This window comes from Lacerta agilis, chromosome 13, assembly GCF_009819535.1.
Source record: "Lacerta agilis isolate rLacAgi1 chromosome 13, rLacAgi1.pri, whole genome shotgun sequence".
Lineage (NCBI taxonomy): Eukaryota > Metazoa > Chordata > Lepidosauria > Squamata > Lacertidae > Lacerta > Lacerta agilis.
Genome location: NC_046324.1, coordinates 27672723 through 27682066, shown reverse-complemented (window position 1 = coordinate 27682066; position 9344 = coordinate 27672723).

Sequence of the window (9344 nt, the reverse complement as noted above, 5' to 3'; positions counted from 1 at the left end):
GCTGTGCCTGGAAAGCATGGAGGAACGGTAACTGTGGATAAGCGCTGAGATCCATAGTTTAACTTGGTGCTGTGTATGAAGAAGGACTTACTTTCTTTCAGCATTTGGAGAGAAGCAGGTTCCCTACTCACAATGTACAGGATTTTGCTGTAGACTTTGTCTTTTAGCAAAAGTAGCATGATGCTGCAATTAAAAGCTGCATCTCAGTCGGGATGTGTGTGTGTGTGTGTGTGTGTGTGTGCTTGTGCTTTTGTGTCCTCAGGCAGAGCTTCCTGCCTGGGGAACAACCAGAGCTCTGGTGAATAAGAAAGAAAGAACGTTCCTCCCCCTCACAAGAAATGCTAAGGAGGGAAGAGCAATTGCAGCCTCCCCATCTCCCCATGCATCTGTGGGGTTGCAACAATCCCAGACACAGAGCCCAACCAGGAGCCTCATTCTGTAGCCTCCAAATCCATCATTAAGCCCAATGTTAATCTTCAGGAACACTCACGTCAAAAATCTTAGCAACAAAATTAAGCCACACCACTATATTTTGACTACACAAAATCAATATTAATTATAAGCAGGGAGAGAGGCTGCTTAGAGGGTGCTTAACCTGGGATTGCAAGAGACGCTGGCGCGGCACTCGGCAGCTGGAGCTGGCTGGCGCAAAATTGCGATCTGCGTTCTGAGGGCCAATTGCTCTCAATTTCCCAGAATGTCAGAGAGCTGAATATAGCTGCAAGCCAGGAACATCAGGAGGAGCTGACTGAAACTGAGGAGCAGCAGGTGGGCCAAGCTTGGAAGCCTCCCTGCTTCTACCATGAGGGGCTGGCCATCAGCTGGATTTGCCCACAGGGCTGCTGTGGGGCAGCTGCCTGGTGCTGCTGGCCAAGCAAACCAATCCTGGCTCTTGGGAGAGGCCTGTTGGGCAACAGCTCCAGTTGGTGGTGCCAAAGCTGAAAACAGTGAAGGCTGTGTAAAACTCCTCCTCTCCTGGTGTCCTGGTCTGAATGGCTGAAACCCTCCCTGCCCAAGGCTGCCTATTAACATTTTTTAAAAAGCCATGTATTATTTGGCCCTAAGGCAAGAGAGAGGGAGGACAAGGCTTGAGGAAAAGAGCAGACCTCCAAAGAAATGTCACAGCCCCAAAGACCAGGAGAGAATGCTGGGCAGGAGCTGGGTGGAGGAAGCAGGAAGAAGGGAGATCTTGCAGAGGTGGGGGGACCTACGCAGGACTGGAGAGGAGGAGGACTTGTGCTCTTAGCCAGAAGTAGGTGGGCAAGCAAGGAGAGGCTGGGGGCTGTCCAGGGAGGCATGAAAAGTGAGCCCAGGAGGAACCCTCCAATGTTGTACCTTTTGACTGCCATATTGGGGCCAAGCAAATCCCAGGGCGCAAGAGGCAGTGGGTTGGGGCGATAGAAGCCACTAGCTGGCTGCAGTTGAAGAATGAGTGCCTGGTCCACTTTGACCTGGAGGGGACCTGCAGAACCACATAGACCTCCCCAGGAGGGCAAAGAGAGTGATCCTATTGTGGCAGGAAAAGTGGGGCTTGTGGAGTTCATTGTGTGGCCTCTGCTTGACCACCCACAATCTGGGCTCAGACAGGAAGGAGTCCCAGCATAGCGCTCAAAGCAATTATTTTTTTGGGGGGAGGAACAGAGAGGATGGGTTTGGGAGAATTTCTAATCTGCTGCTGCTGCTGTTTCAAGAACCCCTGTGCCTGGTTTATTTTTATTTATAAAACTGCTTCCCAGGCAATATGCTGATCTTCAGGTATGGGAATCTTTCCTCTCATAGAGATGTGGAGGCAGTTGAGCTAAACACTTTGACACCTCCTCATTATGAGAAATTAATGCAACTGGGTCGTACCACTGCCATTTTTTTTAAAATGCTTGAGCTTAGCTGCAAAATTCTGTTCTTTATTTTTGTTTAAGCCACTCTCTTAGCTGGCGATGCCCTAAATTGCATCAGTAAATATTCAAAATAAGTCTGACACCTGTTATAGAATTGTAGAGTTGGAAGGGACCCCGGCATTATCTAGTCCAACCCCCTGCAGTGCAAGAGAATCATCAAATTGTACAGTTGTACAATTGATGTGGTTCTCTTGATGTAGATGCTCAGCCTTTAATTTGGCAGGCACTGGAGGCTACCTCATTTCACAAGCAGATCGTAGGCAGACCATCACATTTTTGCTTCCAGAACAAATTCTGCAAATGTTCCATAGAAGGAGGAGAGGAAGAACTCACAAGATCTCAGTGAACCAGCAGGTTCTTCCGGGAGAAGAAGGCACTCTGGTCTCAGGATGCTGATGGCTTTATGGCTCAGAACTGCCATTCTTAATTCTACCCAGAAATACTCTTAACACCAGTGGAGATCTCAGAGTACCACTTATCGACACACTCATTGCAGCCACTCCTGGAAAATAATCTGTTTGCTATTGTCTGAATCTGCTGGAGTTTCTGGATGCTCTTTGCATTTCCTCTCCAAGGCCAGGACAGAGGAACACAGTCCAGCCACTTCACTGTAATTACTGCATTATTATTATTATTATTATTATTATTATTATTATTATTATTATTATTATTATTATTATTATACCTCCCTATACCCGCAGGTCTCAGTAATGATAGCGGCGAAGTGGCTGAACTGTGTTCCTCTGTCCTGGCCTTGGAGAGGAAATGCAAAGAGCATTCAGAAACTCCAGCAGATCCAGACAATCAAGGAATGTTACAAAATAAAGAAATGAGTGCATCATTTCCCCAGGTTGCCTGATGCTGCCCTACTCACAGCCAGCTAGAGGAGAAATGGTTTCACTCATTGCCTTCAATTTGGAGAGTTAAATTTCCGTCTGAGGTCAGTGATTGCCATCCTTTCCAGGACTCTCTTTTGAGAGGCTCTGCAAAATCAGCACTTCCCACTGCAATTGCTGAAGCTGGGGGTGAGGGGAGGGAGGGAGGGGCTCCTTTGTGAAAGTGGGAATTGACTGACACAGATTGTTGGTGGCCGTGATGACGAAGTCTGATTTGCGAAGCCAGATGGACAAACCATTTACACTAAGAAGATTAGAATAACAACAAAGAAACTAGTTCCATTACCCAGAAAATGGAGAGAGCTCTGGGGAAGGGGGAGCAGGCCGAGGTTAGGAGAGGCAAAGAATCATAGAAATGTAGAGTTGGAAGGGACCCAAAGGGTCATCTCTGTGTGTGCGTCTGCAGCAACAAAAAGCATAGGAGCTTTGGAAGAGCCTGAAAACATACCGTAAATAAGGCTCTCCCTCCTCCACTCTCTGTTGGCTCTCCCCCCACCACCTGCCTTCTCTGGCTGGGAAGCACTGGGGCATGTCACTTCCCTAGTGCTGCTGACCCAAACCTTGTGGTGCCTTGCCTCCTGGGCATTGCTGCCTCCAGCTGTGGAGGCCAGAGGTGCACCTAGGCTCCCTTGTGCCCTTGGCAAGGTGCTGTATTGGTGCCTCCCAAGCCAGGAGAAACTATGGACCAGAAACTCAAAAAGTTTGCCCAAGGGAGGCTTTGATGGGAGAAGTGTTCTAGCCTGTTCCTGGCAACCCCATTAAATAATGTAAGGGGAAGAAAGGGATCATGGGAGATCTTCTGTGATGCCCTCATCATCATCATCATGGTTGGCACCTTTCATGCCTGGGTCACAGGTAGGGATGGGGAAATCTGTCCAGTTCAGTTTATTATTTTTCTAGTCTGAAGCTCAGTTCTCCATATTTCTGTTTGTGGAATCATGAAAATCTACCAGCGTTTTAGTGCAACTTTATCCCATTGTGCACCTTTTTGTATGCAACTTTGCCCAACAGACTCATTTTTTGCAAAGCAACTTCCCCTTGCACAATGCATTTTGCTATGTCATTTTCACTAACATACACACTTCTATGCACACGTTACCCCAGTAGATGCATTTCCCTGCACATGTCTTGGCTGAGGAACTGCTCTGAAACTGCATATGGTTTCAGAAAGTGCAAACTAGGTATGTCCACCATTAAAGTCAAACTGAATTGAATTCTTGCCCCATCCCTAGTTATGCAAGGGAGTTGTCAGCCAGTGTCCTTGTGGTTATTGGAAGCAGCCTGCTGGGGTGGGGGTAGCATTTGGTGGTGGAGCATTACTGCTTCTTTCAGCTGCAGCTCTTGTGCTTTTGACTTTGCTTCCTGGGAGTGTGTATCCTGGATCATGACTACATTATGCTGCTACAGCTGTGAACTAGCAAGACCATTGCCTTGACTTACCAGGTTATGCACAAGCAAGAACATGGGAGCAAGCCAGCCACATTGAAGTGTGCCTGTCACCATCATTATTCACTTTCAGGAGGGTTTTTAGCCAGGCATTTTGTGGGGGCTAAAGAAGACTTTTCCTGGCAACCTCAAGATCATTGGATGGAAACATGTTTTAATTGTAGGATTTTTTAATAGAATGTTTTAATCTGTTACACACACAAACACACACACACACACACACACACACACACACACACACACACTGTATATCTATTTTGGCAGCCTGCACTCCCTTGGGAGGAAGGGCAGCATATAAATGCAATAAATAAATAAAACAATAGTATCAACATCCAAGTAACTATGTGTGGATTGGGCAGCACTCTTAGCAATACCTTTGCTACTTAGCAACCCCAGGTGAGATGCCTCTTTGTATATAATGACACCATGCTGTTTTCAGAATTATTCCCCTTATTTTCAGGTTAGAAGAAAGCCAAAGACACTTGTAATTACAGGCAATTTTGCAAAATCCTTTCATCTTTCTTTTTTTCCTAATTACAAAACGTGCCCCCATCATGTTCCCTGTGGGACTGTGCCTTGTTCTTGGGTGTTGCTATTCATTACCAGGAACAAAAATTACTTGATTCATGTCATCAGTGCCAAACATCCAGAATAAAGCTACTCAAGGCATACCCGGCGGGTGGGGTGGGGTGGGGGGTCAAGTTACACAATGCTTAGTGCTGTGGTGGGGCAAGTAAGTGGGATTCTCTGTCTCGAGCCACTGATTGATCTCCACCCAACACCCACAAGGAAGCCAGCTCCTTCCTTCACTCTAGGCAGCTTCTGCTCAAAAGGCAACCCAGCTTCTGAGGTTGGAGCAGTCTCAGGGTGACACTCCTCTCTGAAAGCCAAGAGCGCATTCACACCAACATGTCTCTCCTATCCCAATGATGGCTTTGCTCTGCCTTCACAGTCGGAGACACCAATGCTTCCAGATACCAGCTGTCGGAAATCACAGGCGGGGAGACTGCTATTGTGCTCTAACCCTGCTTGCTGGTTTCCCACAGGCATCTGTGGGAAGAGACCACAAGGGCCATCCATGCTTGGCAGGGGGTTGGACTGGATGGCCCTTGTGGTCTCTTCCAACTCTATGATTCTATGATTCTATCTGATCAGCCACTGTGAGAACAGGTTGGGCCTTTTTATGTTCTTATGTACCCTTCTTTGCTTCTCATGTTAGCCCGATCTTAGCCTTAAAAGTGCTCTAAGGTTCTGAGTCTAGCAGGCTGCCAAGCACACAGCAGGCATATTCTGGGCCACTGTGCACTTCAAAACAGACTTTCCAGATTTGTGCATACCTTCCTGCAAAGCCAGCATAAGGACCATTTATTCTCCTGCAAGGAATTACCCTGTAGTTTTGTGCTGTGAATGCAGGTACGAGCAGCTTCCCACTGGGAACTGTTCTGGATGTCAGTCCTTTCTCCATCCCAGCACCACTTGTAAAGCACCAGGCCCATTTGCTTGTACATTGGGATTGCACACAACCCCCCAGCCATAAAGCCAAGCAGCGAGGATGAGGGGAAGTCTGGATGGCAGTGTTGCGACCTCTGGGGAAGCGATCTAGCTAACCCAACAAGTTAAAGGCTTCAGAACCCAGTTCAAGCACAGCAGAGAATAGACAACATCAGCCTCTGGCTTAGTCAGGCATGATTTCAGTCCTAGAAGCCCAGGCTCAGCCTTTGCTGGGTCAATACATGCACACTGCACTTCCAAACTCCTATTCTCAAGAACTAAGCAATGGAAAACACACATTTTGCAACCTGCCCACAGTCCTGGCCCGACATTGTGAGCAGAGAGTTCAAGGCAGCTCAGGCTGGGATTCAGCACAGCACCCTGGACAGCTCCAAGGAAACTGAGAGGGAGACTCAGGGCTCATCCACACATATTTCTTGTGCATTTCTAGGCACAGAGTCTGGGGCTGTGTCCAAGTGCTTTCCACCACTACTGCTTATGCCATGAAAACCCACTCTTTACCACTGAATGAGAGCAAACAACAATCCACAGAAAACCAGAATTGCCACTGGTGAAAGAGCGGGCTTTTCTGGAGAAAGCAGTGGGGCAAAATAAAAAAAATTAAAAGTGCACTCGGACACAGACTGGGAAAGCACGAACCTATGCCTGGAAAGCATGGGACAAAAGGTAAGTGTGGCTAAGCCCCATCACAAAGCAGCTTGAATGTTGTTCCAGCAGCAGAAAAGTGGAAGAATATAAGAAGAGATTGCTGGATCAAGCCAAAGGGGTCCCATACAAACCAGCATCCTGTTCTCACAGTGTCCAGCCAGATTCCCGAATGGGAAACCCACAAGAAGGACCCAAGCACAAGAACCCTTCCCCCTCCTTTGGTTTCCAGCAACTGGCATTATTGAAAGTATTGAAAGTACTCAATTATATGAGATTCTGCCCCCCACAGCAGAACCCACAATGCCCCCACAATGTCCTTTTCAAGGGGTCTCCTTTTTCACAATTTCCTTTTTTATGCTCATGAGGCAGAGGATAGCCATTGTGGCTAGTAGCCATTGATAGCCCTCTCCTCCATGAATTTTTTTTTATAAGAATTTTTTATTTTCAACAATGAACAACAACATAACAAACATATAAACAAATACAATCAAAAATAATAAAAAAACAACACACAATAATAGCAACAAAAGCATAACAAAGAAGAAAAAAAACTTATACATACCTAAGACAGGAACATAACATACTATTGTTCAAATCTAGTATCATCTCTTTTTTCAAAATTGGGGGCCTCCCCCGTACCCTCTACCCTCCATGAATTTTGAAGCCATCTGAGTTGGTGGCCATCACTACCTCCCGTGGCAGTGAGGTCCATATTTTAAGTATGCACTGCATGAAGAAGGACTTCCTTTTGTCCGTTCCAAATCTTCCATCGTTCGGCTTCGTTGGATGTCCATGAGTTCTAGTGTTAGGAGAGAGAGGGAGAAAACTTAATAATTCCTCCTCCTCCATTGAGAGAAGCCCCATGCATTTAAAGGGGCTATTTGCCATTTCAGCAGCCATTGGCTCCAAATGGTACCGAGGAGACTTAGGCTGCATGGTGGCTTCCAGGCAAGAGTCCTTGGGTTAAGAGGAGGCAGAGCAACATTCTCAATCTGGGGAGGTGATGCCACAATGGGCTCTTCATGCAATTGGTATTCTAGGGAAAGTGGGGCATCAGTATTGAAGCCAGTACTTCCTCCTCCTAGTTTGGGACCTCACCCCTTGAACACAGGGAGTCCAATACACTGGAAAACAACTTCTGAGATTTGTTTTTGTTAAAAAAAATAAAAAGATTCGAAGCTTAGGAATGCTTGCAGAAGAAACCTAAGCAATTTCACAACAAATGCAAACTGGATTCAATGCCATGGTACTTAATGGTGAGAAGGCTGTTGGTGTTCCAAGTGACAGACTCAGAATTCCTACCTGACCTTGCTAAGAGGATCAGACACATTCCACCGAAACTCTGGCGCCATCACTTGACCTGCTCCATTGAGTTACAGCTTTGAGATGAAGGTATAACCAGTCTACCATGGGAGATTCACCCTTCTGTCAGTTAAGGATGAAACTCAGTAATATTTTTTTTAAAAAATGGCTTTTTAAACACACAAATAAACTTGGTAGATGCAAAAGAAGCCAATTGCAGGCTTTTCCTAAAACACCAGCTGAGCAAAACCTGCATGACAGAGCCACACTCGGTTCTCTCCTGCATTCATAATTCATCAGGGAAAGAGAAATTTTAGCACTCTCTGAGGTTTGCCAGCATCCATTATTGATAGGGCCAGGTTCAGTGACAGCCACCCACAAACATTGGCTGGGCAAGGCAATCTTGGGGGCTGCTGCAGTCAGAGTGGCAGGGTCTTTACCCAGTTGCAAGCTGGCGAGGATTTGACAACTGGGAAGTGGAGGGTTTTCCAACTTTGGGAAGGTAAATGGGCTGAGGAGTGAGATGGATGCTGGAGACAGGCTGGTTTCCCTTCTCTTCAGCAGTCAATACATCAGAGACAGGGAGAAGAAAAACACAGTCTGTCTTCACACAGAGCAGGCAGAAAGCTGGGTGCCTGAACACGTCATCTGCAATTCTGCGGTTGGTGGAGGAATTCCTGCCTGGGGTATGGGATGATTCTGATTTTCAGGCCTGTTCTTATATAGACAAATTCACAGAGGAGAGGGATATAGATGGTTACTAGCCAAAATGGCTATGCTTTGCTTCCATAGCTGGAGGCAGCAATGCTTCTGAATACCAGTTGCTGGAAACCACAGGAGGGGAGAGGGCTCTTGTGCTCAAATCCTGCTTGCAGGTTTCCCACCAGCATCTGGTTGGCCACCATGAGAACAGGATGCTGGACTAGATGGGACATTGGCCTGATCCAGCAACCTCTTCTTAATGTTCTCATGTTTTCTGGTAGGTGGCACTGATATCTGAAGATGGCTTCACATCTCCTTTCAGTCTCCTTTTCTCCAGGCTAAACATACCCAGCTCCCTCAACTATTCCTCATATGGCTTGGAGTCCTCTACACACCTTCCAGCTTGTCAATATCCTTCTTAAATTGTGGTGCCTTGAATGGCGGATAGGGAGGTCCGCATGGGTGAGTGTGCCCCAACCATGTACACACTAATTTTGGGAAAGGCTGGCTGGGCTGCCATGCGGAGTGTGCCAGCTTGGCCCTACAGAGCTGTGGCATCACTTGGGTTCCCATCGACACATGCACCCCCCCTTACATGTGTGCCAAAAGTGATGCCAGAAAGGGGCAGGGTGGAACCTCTTCTGGTTTCCAGCAGCTGGCATTCAGAAGCATTACTGTTTCCAACCATGGAGGCAGAGCATAGCCATTGTGGCTAGTAGCCAGGGGCATAGGAAGAGGGGTGGAGGGGGTGTCACCCTGATGGGGGGTGACAAAATGGCGGGCAGCACTTGTCACCGTGGGGCCTGCAGCGTGCACAAGCCACACGTCTTGGCACCCACAGGCTCTGCGCTGTCCGCCCGCTGCCTCCCGCCCCCAGCTGTAGGGCGGCTGAGGCCCCAATGTGCACCCCATCCCTATGGGTACCGCACACCCGGTCTCATCC